At 46.6% G+C, this 23,355-nt stretch overlaps 1 protein-coding gene across 5 annotated transcripts in view; it reads left to right on the top strand.

Moving 5' to 3' along the window:
• LOC119970423 (synuclein, alpha interacting protein) overlaps nucleotides 1-23,355 on the top strand; it is a 210,131-nt gene that overhangs the window by 1,164 nt on the left and 185,612 nt on the right. The gene's annotated exons all lie outside the window — the stretch shown is intronic.

Genomic DNA, 23,355 nt, shown 5'->3' with positions numbered 1-23,355 from the left:
CCTGGCGATGTGCCTTCCCCTAACCCCAGTGCTGTGTCCCCCACCCCTGGTGCCATGCCAACAGAGGGTGTAGCGGCCTTGATATCAGAGCTGGTCAACCCTGGGCTGAGTCCATTGTAAAGGATTGGAATCCTTCCCCTTTCACTGTCCACTTTGTCCTTTGGCTTTACCTGGCATCTGGAATCAGTGCTCTGTAGGAAGCAAATGCACATTGGTAATCGTCGATGCTAATGACACCTAGGTGCTCGGTCTGACCGAGGAACGGTACAAGAAAAACTTGTACTTCATAATGTCCTCAGCGTACCCCCAAACTAGGTAGGCAATTAATTAATGATTTGGATAAGGAAGCCAAAGGAATTCACTTCTACAGACAATACGAAGAATAAGACTTGGTAATGCTAAGGACCAAAGGATATTGATATCATGGTAGCATTGGCTAAGATGTGGAGTAATCTCAAAACTTGAGGTAGTATAAACTTAAAATGGCTATACTTTGGGGGAAAACTAAGGATGTGGAAGAGCAAAGAGATTTGGGGATTTGCACACAAGACATTGAAAAAGGACCATAGTTGAATAAGCCCTCAAAGTTGATGGAATACTTTGTTTTAAGGCAAACTATTTGTAAAAAAATAAAAATGTAGTGGTGAGCCTGTATGCAACTTTAATAAGACCACAGTTGAGGTACTGTATGCAGTTTTGGGTTCCACGGATGGCAAAAAGATGTTGATAATATAGAGCACATGGTACTTTATTAGGATTCTGGAATCAGGATATACAAATACAAAAAAGAAATTAGAAAAGCACAATACTGTGAATGCTAGAAATCTAAGAAACTAAATGCTTTTAATATTCAGGCAGCATCTTTGGAGAGAGGAATATTGTTAAGGTTTTGGATTGATCACCATTTGTTCGTGCTGAAAGACCACTGACCGAAAATGTTAACTTTCTCCCGGCATAGATGCTGCTTGACCTGCTGACTATATGCAGTGTTCTGTTTCTATTTAAAAGTTGGAAAGTTTTCATTAGAACAGAAAAGATTATGGATTGATTGATTGATTAGTGTTTACAATTATGATTGGATGGGACAGAGTACATAGAATGTTTCCAGTGCTTTGAGAGGTGTAGAATGATGCGACACACATTAAACATACAGACAGATAATCTTTTAGAGAGGGTTATGAGGTTTTCAAATGTGCTTAGTGATTGAAGCAACGACCATAATCAGCATTTAAGAATAGGTTAAGTATATGATTGAAAGGAAGTGATATGGGTAGACTATGACTTGTGGGGAGGATGAATGCCAACATATGGGGCATTATGGGGAAGGTGGGACCTCTATAGACAGGATGGTCTACATCTGAACCTGAGGGGCACCAATATCCTGGGGGGGGAGATTTGTTAGTGCTCTTTGGGGGGGTTTAAACTAATTCAGCAGGGGCATGGGAACCTGGATTGTAGTTTTGGGGTACGGGAGATTGAGAGTATAGAGGTCAGGAGCACAGATTTGACTTCGCAGGAGGATGCCAGTTTTCAGGTAGGTGGTTTGAAGTGTGTCTACTTCAATGCCAGGAGTATACGAAATAAGGTAGGGGAACTGGCAGCATGGGTTGGTACCTGGGACTTCGATGTTGTGGCCATTTCAGAGACATGGATAGAGCAGGGACAGGAATGGTTGTTGCAGGTTCCGGGGTTTAGGTGTTTTAGTAAGCTCAGAGAAGGGGGCAAAAGAGGGGGAGGTGTGGCGCTGCTAGTCAAGGACAGTATTACGGTGGCGGAAAGGATGCTAGATGGGGACTCTTCTTCTGAGGTAGTATGGGCTGAGGTTAGAAACAGGAAAGGAGAGGTCACCCTGTTGGGAGTTTTCTATAGGCCACCTAATAGTTCTAGGGATGTAGAGGAAAGGATGGCGAAGATGATTCTGGAAAAGAGCGAAAGTAACAGGGTAGTTGTTATGGGAGACTTTAACTTTCCAAATATTGACTGGAAAAGATATAGTTCGAGTACATTAGATGGGTCATTCTTTGTACAGTCTGTGCAGGAGGGTTTCCTGACACAATATGTTGACAGGCCAACAAGAGGCGAGGCCACATTGGATTTGGTTTTGGGTAATGAACCAGGCCAGGTGTTAGATCTGGAGGTAGGTGAGCACTTTGGAAACAGTGACCACAATTCGGTGACCTTTACGTTAGTGATGGAAAGGGATAAGTATACCCCGCAGGGCAAGAGTTATAGCTGGGGGAAGGGCAATTATGATGCCATTAGACATGACTTAGGATGTGTTGGTTGGAGAAGTAGGCTGCAAGGGTTGGGCACACTGGATATGTGGAGCTTGTTCAAGGAACAGCTATTGCATGTTCTTGATAAGTACGTACCAGTCAGGCAGGGAGGAAGGGGTCGAGCGAGGGAACCGTGGTTTACCAAAGAAGTGGAATCTCTTGTTAAGAGGAAGAAGGAGGCCTATGTGAAGATGAGGCGTGAAGTTTCAGTTGGGGCGCTTGATATTTACAAGGAAGCGAGGAAGGATCTAAAGAGAGAGCTGAGACGAGCAAGGAGGGGACATGAGAAGTCTTTGGCAGGTAGGATCAAGGAAAACCCAAAAGCTTTCTATAGGTATGTCAGGAATAAAAGAATGACTAGGGTAAGAGTAGGGCCAGTCAAGGACTGTGGTGGGAAGTTGTTTGTGGAGGCTGAGGAGATAAGCGAGATACTAAATGAATACTTTTCGTCAGTATTCACTCAAGAAAAAGATAATATTGTGGAGGAGAATGCTGAGACCCAGGCTATTAGAATAGATGGCATTAAGGTGCGTAGGGAAGAAGTGTTGGCAATTCTGGACAAGGTGAAAATAGATAAGTCCCCGGGGCCGGATGGGATTTATCCTAGGATTCTCTGGGAAGCCAGGGAAGAGATTGCTGAGCCTTTGGCTTTGATTTTTAGGTCATCATTGGCTACAGGAATAGTGCCAGAGGATTGGAGGATAGCAAATGTGGTCCCTTTGTTCAAGAAGGGGAGTAGAGATAACCCCGGTAACTATAGGCCGGTGAGCCTAACGTCTGTGGTGGGTAAAGTCTTGGAGAGGATTATAAAAGATACGATTTATAATCATCTAGATAGGAATAATATGATTAGGGACAGTCAGCATGGTTTTGTGAAGGGTAGGTCATGCCTCACAAACCTTATCGAGTTCTTTGAGAAGGTGACTGAACAGGTAGACGAGGGTAGAGTAGTTGATGTGGTGTATATGGATTTCAGTAAAGCGTTTGATCAGGTTCCCCACGGTCGTCTATTGCAGAAAATACGGAGGCTGGGGATTGAGGGTGATTTAGAGATGTGGATCAGAAATTGGCTAGTTGAAAGAAGACAGAGAGTGGTAGTTGATGGGAAATGTTCAGAATGGAGTTCAGTTACGAGTGGCGTACCACAAGGATCTGTTCTGGGGCCGTTGCTGTTTGTCATTTTTATAAATGACCTAGAGGAGGGCGCAGAAGGATGGGTGAGTAAATTTGCAGACGACACTAAAGTCGGTGGAGTTGTAGACAGTGCAGAAGGATGTTGCAGGTTACAGAGGGACATAGATAAGCTGCAGAGCTGGGCTGAGAGGTGGCAAATGGAGTTTAATGTGGAGAAGTGTGAGGTGATTCACTTTGGAAAGAATAACAGAAATGCGGAATATTTGGCTAATGGTAAAATTCTTGGTAGTGTGGATGAGCAGAGGGATCTCGGTGTCCATGTACATAGATCCCTGAAAGTTGCCACCCAGGTTGATAGGGTTGTGAAGAAGGCCTATGGTGTGTTGGCCTTTATTGGTAGAGGGATTGAGTTCCGGAGCCATGAGGTCATGTTGCAGTTGTACAAAACTCTAGTACGGCCGCATTTGGAGTATTGCGTACAGTTCTGGTCGCCTCATTATAGGAAGGACGTGGAAGCTTTGGAACGGGTGCAGAGGAGATTTACCAGGATGTTGCCTGGTATGGAGGGAAAACCTTATGAGGAAAGGCTGACGGACTTGAGGTTGTTTTCGTTAGAGAGAAGAAGGTTAAGAGGTGACTTAATAGAGGCATACAAAATGATCAGAGGGTTAGATAGGGTGGACAGCGAGAGCCTTCTCCCGCGGATGGAGGTGGCTAGCATGAGGGGACATAGCCTTAAATTGAGGGGTAATAGATATAGGACAGAGGTCAGAGGTGGGTTTTTTACGCAGAGTGGTGAGGCCGTGGAATGCCCTACCTGCAACAGTAGTGAACACGCCAACATTGAGGGCATTTAAAAATTTATTGGATAAGCATATGGATGATAAGGGCATAGTGTAGGTTAGATGGGCTTTAGATTTTTTCCATGTCGGTGCAACATCGAGGGCCGAAGGGCCTGTACTGCGCTGTATCGTTCTATGTTCTATAGACTGGTTAGGCCAAATGGGCTAATGCTGTTACAATTTATATGTAATTCCATGTAAAGTATGGTCATTGTTTTCTAAATTAAATTAAATTTGCACACAGCAAGTTTCTACAAACAACAGATGTATATGACTAGGTAATCTGTTTTTGTGGTTGGATAAAAATGCTGGACAAGGCACATTCTTGAAATAGAATTAGTGAATGTCTTGCATTTAACAAGTACCTTTCACAATCTCAAAATGTTCCAAGCTGCTTTAAAGCCAATGAGTGCAAAGGGATCTTCTACATTTCAGTCAGACGGGACTTCAGTTTATTGTGCCACTCAAAAGATGACATTTCTGTCAATACTACTTTTCCAGCTCCAGTGAAGGTCGAATATGGATTCTGTTTCTTCTGATTTGCGTCTAGTTTTAGTCTCAGTGATATGTCTTTGGAGTCTCAACTCCGCCTACAATTATTGCTGGATTCCAGGTTTTCATGATTGGATTCTTTATATGAATACTTTGTCTTTTCAACAACTCAGGCCGGAATTTGAGACGCTTGTTTAAGTGTTGGCCTCTTTGTACCTGTGCATCAGTGAGTTGTTGTTTTACTTCTTCCTGGTCACTTGGAGAAACTATCTTGCGTGCCAGAGTTGCTTTACACTTTCTTCATTTGACAGCTCTGCAGGCGATTTCATCTCAACCTTGAGATGTGCAGATTGGAGTGTCGCTAAGGCAAGGATTTTGGTTTTCCTTTGTCTTTTGGCATTCTGTGCGTGTTTTCTTGACTTTCTTGACCTGTCTAAATCTGTGACCCCTTGAGTAATATGGTAATGAGGTTATGATGTTTGGTCCAAACAGTACAGCTAATTTTTAAAATTCGCTAGAGGTGAATCGGGTTTGATTTTCTCATTATTCTTTTAGGAATCCCTTGCTCAGCAAACAGAACTCTCACTGTCGAGATGATTGCTGTAGCTCTGAAATCTGTTGCCTTTCAGATAAAAGGGAACTTTGTGTAGTCGTCTCAACAATGCAAAATACCATTCTTGATAGTGTGTGAATAAATCCCCTCCCACAGTGTGCCATGGCCTGGCTGGTGTTTCAGTAGTTATCATCTCCCATTTCGGTTGTGTATTTATGCATTTCTGGCATACAATGTATTTGGACACCATACATGCCTATCCCGTACACAGCTGATCTGGCCCTAAGCGTACCATGTAGACTTCACATATTTTGCAGAGAAGTCCTACCTGCATCATTTTGGATATGATTATTCTGAATCTGGCTAGCAGAACACCATCTTCTTTTAGTGAGACCAGTACTGCCTTATTGCTGGCTGAGTTTGCTGTATCTTCTCAGACCATCCCAGGTTCACTTGCTAAAAAAGCATCAGTAACTCAGTTTTGTTGGTGTTCCGTTCACTAGGTTTTGGATTTTTATATCTAGATCTTTCGTCTTGTGTTTGTCCTGTGATGACAACCGAGGTAGGGCTATTGCTAGCACCATTTTCTCTTCCTGGCTTGTATTTCAGAGTGCCAATCGTAACTCAAAGTCAGAATAGTAACCTATGCAGTCTTGCTGGAACTCCACACAGATCGTCTGCAATGGCAGATAATCACTCTCCTCAATGAACCTTCTTCCATAGAGATATGTATGGAATTCCTTACATTCATGCACAGCTGTTAAAAGCTCTCTTTCAGTGTTGGAATATCTGGTCGTTACAATCTGGTTAGGAACCAGTAACGCTTCAGTTTGAAATAGACCAACTTTGAAATCCCAGGTACTTACTAAGAGAATAAAATGACTAAAATCCACCGTTTTTAAAGAAACATAATAAACATTACTGTGGTAATGTGAGACCACAAAGAAGGTAGTGAAATGTGTTGTTTAAAAAGAATTTCTTTATATAAATAAATAATGAAGTTTAACAATAACAGTAGTAACTATTAAAACAGGAGCTCCTGTAAAACAGATCTTACTTGCAGAAAGAAACTCTTGCAGACTGCTAAAGCCCACATGCTCAGAACGCTCAGCAGATGCCAGTAAAGCAATTACATAGCAGAAGGCTTATAAGAACACTCTGTACTCAAAATGACACTGTAACATTTCTCCCCCTAATTAAATTTCGATCTCCCATCAGCACAAACATGCAACAAAAGTAATGTCTTAACTATATACAAAAGTCTGTCAGGAGCTTTGTGGTTGCATTGCAACCTATGCAATACAGGTGTTTCTGGTAAAGGTTGATCTGGAATCGTAGGCGATGAGGTAGATTGAAAATTAGTACCTGAATGTTCCTCTTCTACTCCCCCAGCAGAGGCAACCGGCAAATCTGGAAACACAGGAATCCCTTCCTGGTGAACGCCCACAGCAGCCTTATATTCTGTCATGTAATTTGTAATGGTTGCTGACTCCGAAACCTTTCCTGACTCTGAGTCATAATGTAAACGAATATGGTCTTGGCACCTGTGAACAACTCTTCTGTGTTGCAGTCTTGTGACCCAAGATACCAGACCACTTTGGTTTAAAATTTGCACGGTAACCGACTCTAGTTACCACCATGTAAACCTGATCATCCAGTTTGAACTACCTCTCTTTGGCGTGGTAGTCCTGTCCCTCTCTTGTCTCCTGCTCACTTTTGCTTTGAGATCTGGATGAAGCAAATCCAGCAGCAGCTCCGTACCATCATTCTGAAGCACAGGGGTGATTGGAGCTGCCAATTGAGAAAACTAGATAGGTTCAATGATTCGAAGCCTTCGCAGCCATTCCAACCCGTCTTCCACTTTCCTTCTCACGGTATCGGGTTCTATCCTGGACTTGAAAATGTGAGGAGTAACCTGAGGTTCTACGTACAACTTTGCACCATGAAATGCAGGATTTGTCAAAGCGGTGGTCGTGACCTACAGGTCGGCAGCGTGCAGAAGTAAAAATGGTTGTGGTGAAAAAGGGTTGCGATGCACCCTAAAATTAACATAAATATCTAAACAACAGGGTATCATCAGCAGTGTGGCAAACAGAAGGACTTCTGCGAAAATGGATTTTGTGATTGGGGGGGGGGGGGGTACGAGAGAATGCATGTAAGAAGCAGGGTTGACTGGCGGGCTGACAGACATCCCAATAGTAAGCCAGGTGGATTATCTTTTCAGGGCTATTAAGCCGAAATTTCTGTCGCCTTTCCTCTGTGTTAGTTGTGGCTATTATCTGTTTCAATTGCGCGCAGAAAAATACTTTTCATTGTACCTCCGGTACACGTGACAATAAACAAATCCAAATCTTCTAAAAGTGCTCTGAAACTGTTCTGAAAGCTGGCGTAATTCTGGCACAAAGTCAGCAACTGATTGACCTGCTTTTCAAATAGGTCTATTGAAATTTGAATCTTTTAACAATCATTGAGGGCTTTGGATTCTGGTGATTCTGGACCAGAGCGACAAAGTCTTCAAATGAAATCTTCCCTGATTCTGTGGCATGGCCAGATTCCTCATCAAGTCCTCACCCCACACACATTCAGGAGAATCGAACACTGCCTCATTGCCTCTTCTATTCCATTTGCTGAAAAGAAGTATTGTAGCCTCTCCACATATTATGTCCTGTCCTCACTTCGCTCTTTAAACTCTCCAACTGCTGCTAATTTGAAATTCTGTCGAATAAATTCACAAAATTCGCTGTTCGCTGAATGCAACATCGTGTTGCCACGCTAAACATCAAAAACTTTGTTTTCTTTTCTTGCCATTTTCTGCTCATTGTCAAAAATGTGGTATCTTGAGACCTTAATGCGCTGTTTAAAAGAAGGAACTTCTTTACATAAATAAATAACAAATTTCAACAGTAACAGTAATAACTGTGAAAACAGGGGCTCTAGTAAAATAGGTCATGATTACAAAACACTTGTCTTGGGGACTGCTAAAGCTCGCCCAAAGCTTGCACATGCTCAGAACCCTCAGCAGATGTCAGCAAAACAATTGCATAAGAGAAGGCATATAAGAATAATCTGCACTCAAAATGACACTGTCAATTACCAAAGTCAGCAAATTAAAAATAATCTGCAATAGATATTATCTGCAATATCAGATTTAACATGAGGTAAATATGAATTAACAGGCAAACTGTGGTGAACACACCACACTGCTCATTAATGGCAGATGCAACCAAGAAAAATCCCACGGATTTTTCAGCAACCCACCCAGATGTCAGTGACCGCTGTGAGTCACAATATCACGTTAAAACTCTGTCTTCCTCAAGTGGAATTTCAACTCTTCCCCTTTAAGATCTAGTTTCTGAATTCCCTCAGAAGCTGCTCTGACTTAGACTGCCTCGATGACTGCTCTATGGTTCAGTCTCTCCTCTTCAGAATGCGTTCCATGCGATTCACAAACTGTAATCCAGCTTCTAATTACTAGCTTTTTTCCAATTATTTTGCAGACGGCTAGCTTCACGAATATGACTCTGGCACTGCCCCAGATTTCTCTGAATCGCAGTGTTCTGGTTGCAGAACCAGTCACCTACTTCTACCGTTGCAACTTCTCAGGACGTTTTGGAACTCTAACTGCAGCAAAGAGTTCCTAAGGCTTCTCTGTGAGGTGCAAATCACATGAGGTCCAAACTGCAACCAACAGTTGCATCAGTGGCTCCCAAGGTTTCTTTGAGCCCTATCTGTCTGGAACCTGCCAACAGCTGAAAACCTTCAGTATAGCTTTTTCCTCTGCTGCAGAACTTTGATACATTGAAACTAGAGAACTTCCTTAAGCTCCATCCATCTTTAAGACCAAGTAGCCGTTCAGAGTTCACCAAGTATGATTAGGCTAATTAGCTCTAACTCCCAAAGCAAACCTTTTTCTGGGTTGTATTTCATTTCAAGAAGTGTGGACATCACATTTCCAGCTAAGCAAGCTTACCTGCTGTTTTAGGAATTTTCCTTTCTAGCTGCTAACCCCTTAACTCAATATGACCCCAACGTTTTAACTGTAATAGACTCCAACCTGCTCTCATTGCATTTATCCTCAATCAATATGGAGACACTCTTTGCAACATTGGGGAATCCCTCCATAGGATTACCTGCAGCCTTGACTGTGGCTGTAATAATTCCTAAAGGTTTGTGCTGAGGTAATGGCGGAGGAGGCATTGGTGGCTTCTCGGCCAGGCTCCGGGAGACTATCTCAAGTTAAACAATGGGCCTCTGGACTCTGTGGGGAGGCTCAGCTGGCATAGGATTATTGTTGGTTACATTTTTCCCCTAATTGATACAATAATGAGCCTCATTAACTACCCACTATTGCTGTGTAGGTAGCCTGTGTTGTGCTCATCCCACCTCTGGCAAGATCACTAAGAGACAGGAACACATATGAAAGGCTGTTGGATGCATTCTTACCACTTTTGTCTCCATGAGACCTGGAAAAATCAGCCCAGTGGTCCAAATTGCTGCTTCCTGTGTTGATAAATTCAATTTATTAGACTACTTAACCGCAGTAGATGTTGATGAATGAGTTGATCTTTGAAGCCACAAAATCCCTCCAAAAATGGGTGTCAACCTATCGCACCTATGACCTACTTTGACATTCCAATTCCCCTATTTTGAATTCATAGTAGGACCACATTTGTTCTTTTGTTAGCAAAACCCATGAAGTTGCCCCAGAGATTATTCAGTTACCAGAATGTGAATGGGGACAGTATTTTGAGGGCAGACTCCGAGACATGGTAGAGGTCACGTGACTGGCAAGTCAGGTAGACCTGGTAGTAATGATTGCATTTCAAAATACAAATATCCCCCTTTCCATAGCGAACAATAGACAAATCTGCATGCACTATCATGTGTAACTGTGAGTTACACAAGTTACCCATCACAACAACTGTTTTCATGTATTAACACATTATTTGTTATTCTCGTTAGTCTCTGCAGATGGATTGCATATGTAGTCATTAAATCATGCGTATACATTGTCATAGGTTGTTCGTTTGGGTGATGTATCCTCTCTGGGGACTGTCATTCTGTGCCACCTGTTGTTCCTTTTCCACTTTGGGGAATGGTGGACCTCTGGGAGTGAGGGTTGTTCTATACTCTGTGCAGGGGATAGAACATACAGTGCAGAAGGAGGCCATTCGGCCCATCGAGTCTGCACTGACCCATTTAAGCCCTCACTTCCACCCTATCCCCATAACCCAATAACTCTTAACCTTTTTGGACACTAAGGGCAATTTATCATGGCCAAGCCACCTAACCTGCACGTCCTCGGACTGTGGGAGGAAACCGGAGCACCCGGAGGAAACCCATGCAGACACGGGGAGAACGTGCAGACGCCGCACAGACAGTGGCCCAGCATGGAATCAAACCTGAGACCCTAGCGCTGTGAAGCCACAGTGCTAGCCACGTGTGCTACTGTGCTGCCCGATGAGATCCCAAATTCCTGATCGGTCACTTGTAGTGAAGGAACTGCTTCTCCTGTTGTTTGTGACTGTTGTTTTTGGTTATTCTTGTGGTTGCACCAGTATATTTGGTTATTCACATCCACCATCTACGATCTAGGTGACAATTGCCTCTATGAATGGCCTAAGTCATGACCTGGGGTGACTCCTGCTGAGAGTGTTGAAGGAGTGTACACTGAATGGGTCTTCAATGCTCAACTCTGGTAATGGTTTGGCAGTCTTTTCAAAATGAAATTAGCTTTCTGATTTTTTAAACTCGTGCCTATTACTGCTTGTGGCTTCAATAGGTTTTTATGCATCCAAAGTACTCTTCCAATAGCAATGTGACATTGGTCTTTGGACTGGACTATTTTCCATCCCTTCACTTGGTGTTCCTCCACTCAAGGATTGGCGTGTATACAACTGTGCTAAATTTTCACGATTTCGTAATGATTCCGTTGGTGATTTTCACAGCTGCCTCAGTTTTTCCATTCGACTGGGGATAGTGCAGAGATGATGAATTGGATTCTCTGCCTCGCGCTGCCGAGAGCGGAGTTACCAATGAGGCTCCGATGCTCCAGTCAACCCCGCTGGCGCGAGATCGCGGTTCGTACCCCAATTCATTAAATGGGTAATTAAGATCCATTTGCATCCTGTAAGTGGGCTGTGCACCATATTCTCTGGGACCGTGTGATTATCACGTAGGTGAGAATTATTACTGGCCCTAACAAACATGGCTCTGAGGCGGTGAACCATCCGAGGCCACCCCCCCAACAATGCAAGATCTACCCACTAGACGCTCACACTGCCACTTGCTAGAGACCACCTATAGAGACTCCCAAATGAGGAAACCCCCCAGAGACCCTCTAGATAAGGAAAAAAACCCTGAGACTCCCAAATAATGAGACTCCTCCACAGAGACCCCTAAATAAGGAGACCTTGCAAAGACCACCCCCCCTTCCCAAAACGAGAGAGCCGTGTCAGGAAACCCCCCAGAAGAGAGGCCCATTTTAGGAAGTCCCCTCAGAAATGCTGCAGGTTCTCCCTGACCATTTCAAAAACATTCAACCATGAAGGGAGGTGATTGGAAAGCACTTAATTCTGTTTGAAGTGTTCCAGGAGCTGTAAATCAAAACTTGATGTTTAGAAACATTTCCATTCCACCACTTCAGCATTACTCAACAATGAAGGGAGATGAATGGAACAATGCTGACAGCTGGGGCATGTGGTACCTGTCAATTGCAGGCTAGTAAAATCCGTATAAAGGATAAATGAATGAATGGCTTGCAGATCAAACATCTGAGGGGGTTTAAACCCAGCTGACTGGTTATCTCTTTCCAGGAATTCACAAGTGTTGCTTCCTCTGCCCGAACTCTTTTTCACTGCCTCTGTCTGGACTGCTCTCTCACTTCCTGACAGGGATCTATTTTCTGAGGCACTTCCTGACAGGGCTCTCTCTTTTGAGGGGCTTCTTGATAGAGATGCCTTCTGGGGGTCCTGTGGGGAGGGAGAGTCGCCTTATTTAGGGCGTCTCTGTGTGGGTGTTTCCTTATTTAGGGGATCTCTTTGGGGGGGGTCTCTTTGTTTAGAGATCTCTATTGTGGGGTCTCTTTATTGAGGGTGTCTCTGGGGTGAGTCTATTTTGGGGGGTTTGAAGGGTGTGGTTTGGGTCACCCCCATAGTGAGGGGAGGGGGTACCAGCCGCGCGTGACTTCGCTATTGGGCCGCCCACTCAAAATTGGGGCCCTGAGTGCAGGATTCCCTCACAATCCTTGCCATGAATGGCTAAGGATTGCTGGGTGTGCAAATCAGGGTAATTCAGCCCCGGCAGGGAAACATAGGGTGAGATCTACTGGACATGTTAAACTCGAATGGGAGTGTGCCAGCTGGTAGATGCCGGGTGAATCATCCCACGGGCTTCCTGGCAGCCACTATGATTCGCTGGATCTATCCAAGTCCTGTGAGGCGTCGGGATCAGGACTCCCTCACAACGGGCAGGACCAAGCCGCCCTCACGTAAGTAGGCCTTAATCCTATTAAGGCATACTCACCCGGGACCTACCGGCCGCCCAGCATCTAATGGTCTCCATATGAATTCCCCATCCGGGTGCTGTTCAGTACTGGTCCACACAAGCCTGGAAGAGGTGTCCCCACTTGGTGGTGGGGGTAATGCCCATGTGTGTGGGGGATGACATTGCCATGGGTGGGAGGTGTGGGGTCCCTAAAGCTCACTTAGAGATTGAGGCACCCTTTCAAAACGACGGCCCGATCTCTTGAGTTCAGCTCACCAGTGATGAAATTTTTTTAAAGTGTGGGTTAAACCGATCAGAAACTCCTCAGGGCCCAAATAAGTGACTAAGTGTCATTAGATAATGGTGGGGAACCCGCCGGCAGAGCCGTCCGAAAGCTCCAGGAAAACCCGCCACAAATGACACTTAGAAACTTTTCTGTTAGATCTACTCAATTGAGAATTCCAGCCAATGTATTGTGTTAAATTACCAAATCCTTTGTTAAGTGGCTGTATTCTTCACTCATGAACTAAAGGCCATTGTCACTCATCACAATGCCTGAAATGCCACAATGACTGAAGTGTGCATCCAAGCATTTTATTACCATGCCCGTAGTCAGAATAGTAGTTGACAGTGACAAGATAATCAGTTCCTGCTAAAAGTAGAGAGGTACTCCCAGCTTCATCCACAGCATCATCAATTACTTTCTTGTTTGTTTAGCTTGGTACTCATTACAAATACTGTACTGACCAATGTGTCTTTCATTTCATTGCTCATGTTTGGCCAGTAGAGCACTTCTCTTGCCTTCCTTATACTCATATCAATTGCTTGGTAGTTTTTATGGATGGGCTTCAGCATCTGTCCTCTTATCTCCTTCGGGATGATGACTCTGTTTTCTTTGTACAAGGTGCCATCTTGGGCTGTCAATTCATCTCAGTATACCCATATGCTTTTGTCACCCTAGGTGTGTCCTTGATGCTCTTAGTCCATCCGTTCATCACTACTTCTTGCAGCGCTGGGAGAGTTGTATCTTGTTGGGTAGTTTGCTTGATTTGAACAAGGTGCGGTTTGTCAGTTTCAGTGTTTCCACAGCTTGATGACTTCCAGAGCATGTCGATCTGCTGCCTCGTTGAATCTGGAAGATTTCACATTCTGTTGCAGCATGCTCAACTTTCTTCATGGGGAATGCTGCTTCCGACAGCATGTCAGCGGTATACATCTGTTTCCCTTGCTTTTATTAAAAAATATATATATTTATTCAAATTTTCAACGATTTTCAACAAAACACTCCAAACAGAAAAAGGAATAAAACACAAAACAAGCAAAAATTATACATGGGATTTCCAACAAAATACAATAACCCCCATTTAACAAATAAACACGACAGTAAGGAAAACGCCCCACTCTAATCTAAACAAAAATGAAAAACCAACCCTGCCCCCCCCCCGGGTTGCTGCTGCTGTTGACCTCCACCTAATGTTCCGCGAGAAAGTCTAGGAACGGTTGCCACCGCCTGGAGAACCCCTGCACAGACCCTCGCAAGGCAAACTTTATCCTTTCCAGCTTGATACCCTGCCATATCGTTAATCGAAGCTTCCACGCTTGGGGGCTTCACATCCCTCCACATTAGTAGGATCCTCCGCCGGGGTACCAGGGACGCAAAATCCAGAACACCGGCCTCTTTCGGCTCCTGCACTCCCGGCTTGTCCGATACCCCAAATAATGCTATCCCCCAGCTCGGCTTGACCCGGGTGTTCACCACTTTGGACATAGTCCTCGCAAAGCCCCTCCTGAACCCTTCCAGCGCCGGGCACGTCCAGAACATATGGGCATGGTTTGCTGGGCTCCCCAAGCACCTCACACACCTGTCCTCCACCCCAAAAATCCTACTCGTCCTCGCCCCCGTCATATGCGCCCTATGAACAACTTTGAACTGTATTAGGCTGAGCCTGGCATAAGAGGAGGAGGAATTAACCCTACTCAGGGCATCAGCCCACAGATCCTCATCCAGCTCCTCCCCGAGCTCCTCCTCCCACTTGCCCTTTAACTCCTCCACCGAGGCCGCCTCCACTTCCTGCAGTTCCTGATAGATCACTGAGACCTTGCCTTCTCCAATCCATACGCCCAAAATCACCCTGTCCTGAATCCTTCGTGCTGGGAGCAGCGGAAATCCCCTCACCTGCCGTCTCACAAACGGCCTCACTTGCATGTACCTAAAAGCATTCCTGGGAGGTAACCCAAATTTCTCCTCTCGCCCCCACCTAGGCTCGCAAGAGTCCCATCGATGAATAGATTCCCCCATTCTTTTAATCCCTGCCCGATGCCAGGTCAGAAACCGCCCATCCATCCTACCCGGAACGAACCTGTGGTTCTCTCGTATCGGGGACCAGACCGAGGCCCCCAGCTCGCCCCTATGTCGCCTCCACTGCCCCCAGATCTTCAGAGTCGCCGCCACCACCGGAACCATGGTGTACCTTGTCGACGGGAGTGGCAACGGTCACCAGCGCCTCCCAGACTCGTACCTACACAAGACGCCACCTCTAGCCTCTTCCACGCTGCCCCCTCTCCCTCCATTACCCACTTACAGATCATCGCCACATTAGCTGCCCAATAATAGCCACATAGATTCGGCAGCGCCAGCCCCCCTCTGTCCCTGCTACACTCCAAAAACACCCTCTTCACCCTCGGGGTCTTCTTCGCCCATACGAGTCCCATAATGCTCCTGCTTAACCGTTTAAAAAAAGGCTTGGGGATTAGGATGGGCAGGCATTGGAACACAAACAGGAACCTCGGGAGGACCATCATCTTGACCGACTGCACCCTACCTGCCAGGGAGAGTGGCAGCATATCCCATCTCTTGAAATCCTCCTCCATCTGTTCCACCAACCATGCCAAATTGAGCTTATGCAGGGCCCCCCAGTTCCTAGCTACCTGGATACCCAGGTATCGAAAGCTCCTCTCTGCCCTCTTCAGCAGTAGCTCGTCTATCCCCCTTTCCTGGTCCCCTGGATGCACCACAAAGAGCTCACTCTTCCCCACGTTGAGCTTATAACCCGAAAAGTCCCCAAACTCCCCAAGGATCCGCATAACCTCCACCATCCCCTCCACTGGGTCGGCAACATATAACAGCAGGTCATCAGCATATACAACACCGGTGTTCCTCCCCACCCCCTCCAGTTCATAGACTCCCTCAGTGCCATGGCCAGCGGCTCAGTTGCCAGTGCAAACAACAAGGGGGATAAGGGACACCCCTGCCTCGTCCCGCGGTACAACCTAAAGTACTCTGACCTCCGCCGGTTCGTAGCCACACTTGCCACAGGGGCCGTATATAACAGCCTGACCCACCTTATGAATCCTTCCCCGAACCCAAACCTCCTAAGCACTTCCCAGAGATACTCCCACTCCACCCGATCGAAGGCCTTCTCTGCGTCCATGGCCGCCACTACCTCCACTTCCCCCTCCACCAAGGGCATCATGGTCACATTTAAGAGCCTCCGCACATTCGTGTTTAACTGCCTGCCCTTCACAAACCCCGTCTGGTCCTCATGGATCACCCTCGGAACACTGTCCTCAATCCTCGTAGCCAGAAACCTCGCCAATAACTTAGCGTCTATATTGAGGAGTGAAATTGGCCTATGCGATCCACATTGCAATGGATCCTTGTCCCGCTTCAAAATCAGCGAGATCAGTGCCCGGGACATTATCGGGGGCAGGGTCCACTCCCCCTCGCCTCATTAAAAGTTCTCACCAGCAACGGGCCCAGCAGGTCCAGATACTTTCTGTAAAATTCAACCGGGAACCCGTCCAGTCCCAGAGCCTTCCCCGCTTGTATGCTCCCCAATCCCTTAACCAGCTCCTCCAGCCCAATCGGCGCCCCCAAACCAGCCACCTGCTCCTCCTCCACCCTCAGGAACCTCAGTTGATCCAAGAATCGCCGCATTCCCCCCCGCCCCCCCCTCCCCCAGGCTCAGACCTATACAGATCTCCATAGAAGTCCCTAAATAACTTGTTTATTCTCACCGCACTCCGCACCGTATTCCCCCCTCTATCTAATTTCACCAATCTCCCTCGCTGCCTCCCTCTTACGAAGCTGATGTGCCAGCATCCGGCTCGCCTTTTCCCCATACTCGTATACCGCCCCCTGCATTTTCCTCCACTGCGCCTTTGCTTTTCCCGTGGTCAATAGATCAAATTCCATTTGGAAGTTTCGTCGCTCCCTAAGTAGCCCCTCCTCGGGGGTCTCTGCATAGCTCCTGTCCACTCTTAATAACTCCCCCACCAATCTCTCCCTCTCCCTCCTCTCTCTCTTCTCCCTATGGGCCCTAATGGAAATGAGCTCTCCCCTAACCACCGCCTTCAAAGCCTCCCAAACTACCCGCACCTCCCCATTATCGTTGGCCTCCATGTATCTTTGAATACACCCCCGGATCGGCCCGCACACCTCCTCATCTGCCAACAGTCCCACATCGAGGCGCCATAACAGGTGCTGGTCCCTCACCTCCCCCAACTCCAGCTCCACCCAATGCGGGGCGTGGTCCGAGATGGCTATAGCCGAATATTCCGTTCCCTCCACTTTTGGGATTTCCCTACTCGTTATAAAGAAATCTATCCGGGAATAGGCTTTCTGGCCGTGGGAGAAAAAATAAAATTCTCTGGCCACCGGCCTGGCAAACCTCCACGGATCCACTCCCCCCATCTGGTCCATAAACCCCCTGAGCACCTTGGCCGCAGCCGGCCTCTTACCCGTCCTGGACCTGGAATGGTCCAGCACCGTGTTCCTCCCCATTATCAAGTTCCCTGCCTCCAGATGCGGGATCCGACTCAACATACGTTTCATAAATCCAGCATCATCCCAATTCGGGGCATAAACGTTCACCAGTACCACCCGCATCCCCTGCAACCTACCACTCACCATCACGTATCGACCTCCATTATCCGCCACAATATTCATCGCCTCAAACAACACCCGCTTCCCCACCAGTATCGCAACTCGTCTATTCTTCGCATCCAGCCCCGAGTGAAAGACCTGCCCTACCCATCCCTTTCTCAGCCTGACCTGATCTGCCACCTTCAAGTGCGTCTCCTGAAGTATGACCACGTCTGCCTTCAGTCCCTTTAAGCGCACGAACACCCGGGCCCTCTTGACCGGCCCATTCAGGCCCCTCACATTGCATGTTATCAGCCGGATCACCCCCCCCCCCCCCCCCCCACCCCCCCCCCCCGCCGACTAGCCATCCCCTTTTTTAGGCCAGCCACGTGCCCACGCCTCCCGCACCCTCCAGTCCCCCAGGCGGCGGACCCCCGCCCTGACTCCTTTTTCTACCTCCAGCTCCCCTTTGGCCAATACAGCAGCAACCCAGTCCCCCCCCCCCCCCCCCCCCCAGCCAGACCACCGTCCAGCCATTCTGCTCCCCCATTACGCTCCTGTAAGTCAGTTGACTCCTGCTGACCCCGGCCACTCCTGCCATTCCAACGACCCCCCAGTGTGGGAATCCCCCCGCCTCCCCCTGCCGACCAATATGCGGTCTCCTCCAGCACCGCCCTTCCCCCAGGCCACGCCCATCCCTTCCTTAGCATGGGAAAAATCCCGCGCTTTCCATCCGAGCCGTCCCCGCCCCCAATGGCGCAGCTCCTTTATCTGCGACCTCGCCTCAGCTCCCCGACCCCGGGCTTCCAACCCCCCCCTTCATCAGCGGGGACCTGCCCCTACAGTGCCGGCGCCCACACTCTCACACAGCCCCCACATCATATCCATTCACCCCTTCCCATGTCCCCTCTTCCCAACCCGAAACCAGAAGAACACCCCCACACTACAGTAAACACCCCCTCACAACAAACCCTCAGTTCGAGTCCAACATTTCAGTCTGAATAAAGGTCCACGTCTCATCTGGCGTCTCAAAATAGTGGTAACGGTCCTGAAACGTAACCCACAATCGCGCTGGCTGCAGCATTCCAAACTTCACCCACTTCTGATGGAGAACTGCCTTGGCCCGATTAAAACCAGCCCTCTTCTTGGCCACCTCCACACTCCAGTCCTGGTAGATACGGATCTCCGTATTCTCCCACCTGCTGCTTCGTTCTTTCTTGGCCCATCTCAGGACGCACTCCCTGTCCATAAAGCGGTGGAACCTCACCACTACAGCCCTTGGCGGCTCGTTGGCTTTGGGCCTCCTTGCCAGGACTCGATGAGCCCCATCCAGCTCCAGGAGCCTCGGGAAAGCCCCCGCGCCCATCAGCTTGTTGAGCATTGTAACTACATATGTCACAGCGTCAGACCCCTCCACTTCTTCAGGGAGACCCAGAATCCGAAGATTCTTCCTCCTCGACCTGTTTTCCAGGTCCTCAAACTTCTCCTGCCACTTCTTGTGTAGTGTCTTGTGCGCCTCCACTTTCACCGCCAGGCCCAAAATCTCGTCCTCGTTCTCTGAGGCCTTCTGCCGCACCTCTCGAATCGCCGCCCCTTGGGCCTTCTGGGCCTTCTACCAGCTTTTCTATCGACGCCTTCATTGGCGGCAGCATTTCTGCTCTCAGCTCCGCAAAGCAGTTTTTGAGGAACTCCTGCTGCTCCCGTGACCACTGCGCCCACGCTGCTTGATCTCCACCCGCCACCATCTTGCTTTTCTTCCCCCGCTCTCTTCGCTGTTCCAAAACCACTTTTTGATCGCTCCGCTCCTGGTCCACTCCATACAGTGTTGGGGGAACCTTACTATCACCTTACCACACTGGGAACCGTCGGACAAGTGCCGCTGGGGCTCAAAAGGGCCCAAAAGTCCGTTCAAAAGTGCCGAACGTGCGACCTAGCTAAGTGTGGCCGCAACTGGAAGTCTTCCCTTGCTTTTATGTCACATCCCGAAGGTAACATTTTCTGCAGACACCTTGGATGTAGCAAACAATTGCAGTTCGAGATGAATGTTTTGAAATGGCTTGTGGTCAGATCCACTGATACAAGCCTGATACCCTCTCTCCCAAGAAGGTATTGATGGAAATACTCACGAGCAAAAACAATAGCACACTCTCGATCTGAACGTAGCATTGTTCAGCTTGCATTAATGCCCGGGGTGCAAATGTATTAAGATTGTTGCATCAGGAGACCTGAGTCACAGGCATCACACTGTAAAGTGACTTCATCATTGGCATCATAGTATTTCAGTACTCGCATTATCATCTGATGATTGTTCAGTGCACTAATACCACTGCAAATTCTTGGCAGTGAGCTTGTGTAATGGTTCACACTCTCCAAAAACAAATTAGGCAACATTTTGCTGAATAGTTCACAAATCCAACAAATTGTTGCACTGCTTTCAGATCTGTTGATTGTTACTACAGCTCACATCTTGTCAGGATCTGGGGGAAGATCTTTTGCTGTCAGAATATGACCTATGTACTTGTCTTCTGGCATCTTCAATTGCAATTTTTTCTTGTTCAGCTTCAGAATCTTCTGGTGAGCTCTCTCCAGCAGTCGTATTAAATTCCGATCAGCTACGGATTTTTCCATTGTGTCTCTACATCCATAAACACGAGGATCATCCACTATGGGAAGATTAATGACTCTCCCATGCTGCCTTGTCTGATATTGTTCTGGAACCATGGAAATGCCAAATGGCATGCGCAACCCATCTCCCAAATAGCACCCAGAAAGCTACTGCTTTCACCGAGCTTCACTTGCCAGCAACCATCTTCTCATCTAGGGTAGTAAAAATCTTTGCTATGCCAAGTTGTTGCAAACTTCTATTGATGGTTGGCATGGGTTAAAGAGAGTTCTTCAGAATGTTATTTCGAGCCTTTTGGGTCTAAGCACATTCTCAGCTTTCCAGGTTGTTTTGCCGCTAGTCCAGTCTGTACAACTGTCGTCTTTTTGATTACCCCCACCAGCCTTTTAACTTGTTTGACAGGGGTAGCTAGAAATATTCTCTGCAAATGTTGAATTGGTCATACATTCTCATCTACTTTGATATGATGTTCTCCAGGTAGACATCCAAACCCTGTAAACACATTTCTGTACTCCTCTAGGATCTGTTCAATAGTCAATGTTTTTTTTGTGCGGTGGCATGTAGGAAATCTCTGTTGGCACATTTAGGGCTACCAGTCCACACTGAGTCATACAGCACAGAAAGAGACCCTTCGGCCCATCGTGTCTGTGCTGGCTATCAAACACCTATCTATTCAAAGCCCATTTTCCAGCACTTGGGTTGTGGTCTTGTATGCTATGGTGTTTAAATGTTGTGGGGGTTCCCGCCTCTACTACCCTTTCAGTTTTTACACTTGCTCCAGCTGAGATGAGTATCTATTACGAACTCCAGATCTTCATTCTTGCCATTGCAGTGGGCTCTCAGACTCACTTTGTCCTCTCGCTGTGAATATTGTGCCATTAAATAGCCTCTACCTTATTTTCAAGGACTTCATTTTTGGATCACCATTTTGAGACACTTCGTATAGGTCTGTGAAGGTCATCATGTTACAAGATAGACCAGTGTCTATCTGACACTGTTTACTTGATGCTTTCCTTCTGTGGTTACCATTCTAACAGTCAGAAACTATTTATCACTTATAGATGTGACAGAACGAACCTGTAGTATGGTGTGTAGTGCTTTATCAGACTCTTCACCTTGTATCTCTCGAGTGGCCATCTGCATAGGTTTATTTTGCATCTTTCTAGCCAAACACTTGCGTGTGTGTGAAATGATTTCGCTTCTTCCAGTTAAAACATTGCATTCCCCTCACTAGGTGATCCTTCTCCCCCTTTGTATGATGTCCTGTGCAGTATTTGCATCCTGCTCTTTGTCTGCAATCGTTCTGCGCATTTGACCGAGAATATCTCTTGGCACAATGTGTGTCCTGGTCGGTTGCACATATATATATATATATATATATATACTCTAGCTGATATTTTACAACCTCTGTGTTTCTGCACACATCCAAAGTAAATTTCTCCTCTCAGTAGACATTCTCTCACTGTTACATCTCTCATGCCATCAAACTATTCTATCTTTAATGATGATGTGGAGATGCCGATGGGGTGAGCACAGTAAGAAGTCTTACAACACCAGGTTAAAGTCCAACAGGTTTGTTTCGAATCACTCGCTTTCGGAGGGCAGCTCCTTCCTGGCTGGGTCACTGTCTGTGTGGAGTCTGCACGTCCTCCCCGTGTGCGCGTGGGTTTCCTCCGGGTGCTCCGGTTTCCTCCCACAGTCCAAAGATGTGCGGGTTAGGTCGATTGGCCATGCTAAATTGCCCGTAGTGTAAGGTTAATGGGGGGATTGTTGGGTTACGGGTATACTGGTTACGTGGGTTTAAGTGGGGTGATCATTGTTCGGCACAACATCGAGGGCCGAAGGGCCTGTTCTGTGCTGTACTGTTCTATGTTCTATGTTCTATGAATGAAGAGGTGGGTTCCACAAACACAGAGACAAATTCAATGATGCAAGATTTCAAAGTATCTTCAATGAGATACTTTTAGTTGCCTGAATTGACATGATTCTGTGAGCTGTGTTACTCCAGCCACAAATTGGTCAATGGACCTTTTTATCACCTTAAGGAGCATCTTGACAAATACATGAATAGGATGGGAATAGAGGGATACGGACCCAGGAAGTGTAGAAGATTATAGTTTAGTCGGGCAGCATAGTCGGCACGGGCTTGGAGGGCCGAAGGGCCTGTTCCTGTGCTGTACTTTTCTTTGTTCTTGACCCTAATGTTGAATACACACTATTCATAGGCTATGGTCACTTAGGGTTTAAACCCGTGGCTTTAAGGCTTTCAAAATTTCTGCAGTTTTTTTTCCTGTTCTGATAGATTAGGGTGGAATTGTAACAATCTCTCACCAGCAATGTTAAAAATTGCTAATCCTATTGACTTTGACTTGTTCGTGAAATATGTTGTAATCTCGTTGTTTTGCAATTGCAAGTGGAAAATTGCCAGTTCAGTCACACATCTCCTTTCATTTTGACAGGAGCGGGGACAGGAAAATTTGCAGCCATTTTTGTCTAGCTATTTTACTTGCAACCTTCAGCTTGTGTTAGCTTTTCCTTGCCTGTTTTTGTTTTCTGTAGCTTTTAGCAGATTGGATCCTTTTTCAGTGGCTGTGGTTTCTCTTCCCTGTTTTTCAAAACTCGATCTCCATTTCACGCCTGACACTATGTTATGGGTTCAGAGATGATAGTCCTTCTCATGTTGTGTCAATATTCAGCTGCCCCAGACATTCGCTCATGGTAGAGGTCATGTGACCATGGCAAGCCAGGCAGGACATGTAGTAATGATTGCATTTCAAAACCCAAACACTGCCTTTAGTTTTTGTGGAGTTTGTCAAGCAAACAGTACAGTTATAGGCATAATAAGGAGGACATAACCATATCTCACAGCTGAGACATTACCTCTAGCATCTCCCAGATTTGCTTCTGATGTTTACAGAATTTGTACTTGGTCTTGTTGTCACTGCAAATGAGTGCAATATTACTTGTCATTTTCAATGACGGACAGATGGTCTGTATGGTCAAATATATAAGCAATGGTCCAAATTCTTTATTGCCCTTTAACATAACTTTATTGTTGATCTGCAGAGATTATTTTGTGCGAATAT

The sequence above is a fragment of the Scyliorhinus canicula genome, chromosome 8 (assembly GCF_902713615.1).
Source record: "Scyliorhinus canicula chromosome 8, sScyCan1.1, whole genome shotgun sequence".
Lineage (NCBI taxonomy): Eukaryota > Metazoa > Chordata > Chondrichthyes > Carcharhiniformes > Scyliorhinidae > Scyliorhinus > Scyliorhinus canicula.
The sequence above is the reverse complement of the archived record's forward strand: the minus strand, read 5'-3'. Positions and strand labels throughout refer to the sequence as shown.